Here is a 3,705-nt window from a genome sequence, read left to right as displayed (position 1 = left end):
CAGGTCGAGATCTCATGGTTCATGAGTTGAGCACTGCTTCATGCTGTCTGCTGTCAGTGCAGAGCCTGCTTTAGATCCTGCCTCCCTCTCCCTCTGCCCTTCCCCAGCTCATGCTTTCTCTCTGTCTCAAAAATACATAAAATATTAAAAAATATTTTTTTAAAAGTAGATGCTAGATAGATGTATGATCACTGATGAAACCAGCAGAAACCATAAATGTAGAGGAGTTGACCAAGTAAGGGGAGAGATGAGCAGAGCCATGAGCCCAGCGCTCAGAAGCTGCCAGCACATTGGCTACACATCATGAGTCACACCAAAGAAAGGGTGACCCTACTTCCCCACTTGAAGAAAAGAGCTTGGTCCTGGCCATTTGGAGCTTATCTCCCACCTGTTCTAACTTCATCTGAGAGATCTGGTTGACCATCATACTGTTGTGCTCCTCAACCCCTCCTCCTGCCTCTTCACTTACATTCCTGAACTAACAGAGAAGCAAAGTAACTAAAAGGAAATATACAAACATGGTCATCACATACGCAATAGGCATTACTGTCAGAAAGGACATGCGGAATCCAAAGGGGCCCCAACCTAAAGCCCAGAACCCAATAAATAGCAAATCTTTGATTCTAATTCATACTCTGATATCTCCGGCCATTCAGCTTTAGGGCTTCTTTTCTAGGACTCAGTAAAATTGTTTGTAAGGAAACTCGAAGGATAAGACATAGTAGGTCAAGATGTTGACACTCTTCTGAATTGAGGTTTGGATGAGAAAAACCTGAGGGAGCCCAGTCTTTGCAAGGATGCCCTAAGAGCTAAAGGCCAATCCCTTATTTGGCCTGATTTTTAAAAGATCTGAACAATAAATTAGTTTCAAGACTAACCCTAGATTTAATTCTATCACAGAGTTGGACCAGTGAACCTAGGTTTGGTCTAATATTCCCAGCTGCACCCACCAGAAATAATTGATCTAAAATATTTATTCAGGGATTATTCTGTCCAAAACATGAACGAAGTAGATACAAAGATGACAGACACAGGCGTATAGACCCACTCAGATGCTGTCCAGTGGAGATCAAACACATTCTTTGTAAATTATAAGACAATGTAAAACGGGGCTAACGCCATACAAAAGGGGCATGAGGAAAGTCCTGTGAGAATTCAGAAGAAGTATAATTTTCTTCTACCTCGTGACAATCAGGGAAAGTTTCAAGCCAGCATATCATAGAAATTGGTGGGTTTGGGCCAGAGCTAAACCTGTGTGCAGAAAGACAGTGGGAGATGCAGCTGAAAAGTATTCTTACGGGTCTTTAAATTCTTCAAGGGGCAGTAGAGGACCTTACTTTTTTTTTTTAACTTTTCGAAATTTTTTTATTTTCTGTTAACCTTATTTCTATTTTGTTTGCCTTTGTGGAGGAGCAGCTTAAGACCACTCCGGGGTTGTTCCTACCAACTCAGTGCCCGGAACAGTGGGAGCTGCACACCGGTCCGCACGGCAGGCTGAGAGCGCCAGGCTCCAGGAGGGAACTGCTGAACAGGCACAGAGGGCACCTGCTGCGCCTGCAGACCAGTCTGCGACTTGAGGTTGAGTAGCGGTGACCTCACTGGAGCTGGAGCAGTCCGTCCACCCTGAAATTCCTCCTTGCTCACAGCCTTTTCCTTTTCAACCTCTTCAGGTTCTCTGTAGAAGCAGAGATCAGGCGTGACCTCCCATGGGTGTTCACGGGAAATGGCGTCACGCACGTGCAGAACTTCCTGGACCAGCGTCCACCACGTCAGACCCACTGAGCGAGCTCCCTTGTTGTTGCAAGGCGCGGCAATGTCCACACGGCGCAGAGGAGAGTTTGTGTTACACAGAGTGATGGCAGGGGGGTTACCAGAAGACGCCTCTGTGGGAGGGTGGTGGTCAGCCCTGGGATCCTAACCACCCCAAGTCTCGGCTCCCGGAAGGCTGCCTGGATCCGGTTAGTGAAGGTTCCAGGAGTGAAGTGGCCGGCAGTGGGACTGGCTCCATTAGCAGCCGCAAACTTCAGCCCAGCTCGCTGGCCAGGATTCCTGGGTGATAGGACACTGACGGGAGCCGTTTTAAACGGCAATGGCACAAGCTGCCAGCAGAAGCTTCTCCCAGGTTCTCCTCAGATGCCGTCACATTTCCTTTTATAGATGTACTGTTCCATCTGGAAGTCAAGGTTTGTGCCACCTAAGTGGGGTCCTGCTGCAAGGAATTTGAGGACACCCTCCTCCTCCTTCATTTACAGGACATCAAGGACTCCAACCATTGTAAACATTTCTCTTTAAGTTATGATGGGAATGCAGAACAACACCATATGGACCCCTCCCTGGGTAGTGTAGAAAGGGGGGACCTTACATTCTCGGCCAAAGAGTTTGGGTTTCTTTCAGTGGACAGAAGGAGCCACTGTAGGTTATGAGCAGAGGAGTGCCATGATATGTTCCTATGCAGAGATGAACCTAGCAGCAAGAAAGAGAAAGGACCAAAGTGAGGAAAAATGGAGTGTAGACAGAACAAAAGCGATGATGTTCTTGGTGGTGGGAACAGCAGACAGTGAGGACTGGAGGCCCCAAGTCTGGCTGCAGTGGAATCTGGGGAAGAGGAACCAGATGACCTGACATTCTGCTCTGGGATGGCAGGCAATGGAGTAGTATCCTTGACTTCATGACCAAACACAAGTGGGAAGACAAACCAGAGGAGAGAGAACAGTGTTGAGACAAACAGAAAAATTACTTCAGAGTAGCGCATAGTACCTGTGTGGGCTTTTTGTAAAATGTTTCTAAGACCCTCATTACCAGGAAAGGGTACCATATATTTTTTTTTAAGAAAATATTTTTTCTTAATCCAAATCTGAGCTCACAAGTCAGCATCTAACTTACTTTTTACCATGGCTTTTCAATACTATTGTCAAGTGAAAGGAGCTTCACATTTAAAATGTATCTTCAACTCTGCTTTTTCACTACCATCCTGTTAGCCCACACCCATGGACAAGTTTTCTCAGGACGGCTTGAACTTTCATTTATTCCTCCTTAAATTTTATTTTAAAAATATCTACAATGTGTTCCCAGTAGTTCTGAACAAAATGTAATTGTGGAGGAAGTTTTACCACAGCTGTCTCCAGGCACTACCTTTCTTCCTCTTAGATATCCAAGCTACTTTCAGTTTGCTTGTTTAGCTCTTCTTCCTCTTCATGGCATCATGTAATTTCTCCCAAATTCCTTCAATACTGCATGACAGGATGTACAAAATTCTTCAAGACTTTTTTCCCCCATGCACTCCAGCCCCATTTTTCTCAGTCACACTGGATCATGGTGAGCCAGCATGAACTCCAGGCTATGACTTCCCCAGCAGGTATCTCTATGGAATTGAAGAGGACATTAGCCCAAACCTATAAATTCTGGATCTGTCGCTTTGCTTTGGTTGTTCAAGTTCACCCAGCCAAATGCACAAGACCAGGTGGAAAGTAAGCCTCACTGAACAGTCATCAAGAGGAGCAGTGCTATAACCTCAGAAAATGTTTTAGATGTTTAATTTCTACCAATAGTTGTCACCCATTACGCCCCTGCCCATTGGGCTATTTTTCTGTGATAAATCTCCAGAACTTCTCCTTTCAGAAACTCTTTTTTCTACCCCATCCTGACTCCTCTTCCCTTGATAAATGATATGCATAGACATATGTATATATACATAAATACCTGTTT

The 3,705-nt window shown here is 45.2% G+C and overlaps 1 pseudogene; it reads right to left on the bottom strand.

Moving 5' to 3' along the window:
• Positions 1-1,029: 1,029 nt before the first annotated feature.
• LOC124507426 (40S ribosomal protein SA-like) lies at positions 1,030-2,273 on the bottom strand (annotated as a pseudogene).
• Between the last annotated feature and the right edge of the window lie 1,432 nt (positions 2,274-3,705).

The sequence above is a fragment of the Lynx rufus genome, unplaced genomic scaffold (genome assembly GCF_022079265.1).
Source record: "Lynx rufus isolate CCGP_SWC_20201006 ecotype Redwood Valley unplaced genomic scaffold, mLynRuf1.p SCAF_12, whole genome shotgun sequence".
NCBI lineage: Eukaryota > Metazoa > Chordata > Mammalia > Carnivora > Felidae > Lynx > Lynx rufus.
Note: the sequence above shows the minus strand (reverse complement) of the source record. Positions and strands in the feature narration are given on the sequence as shown.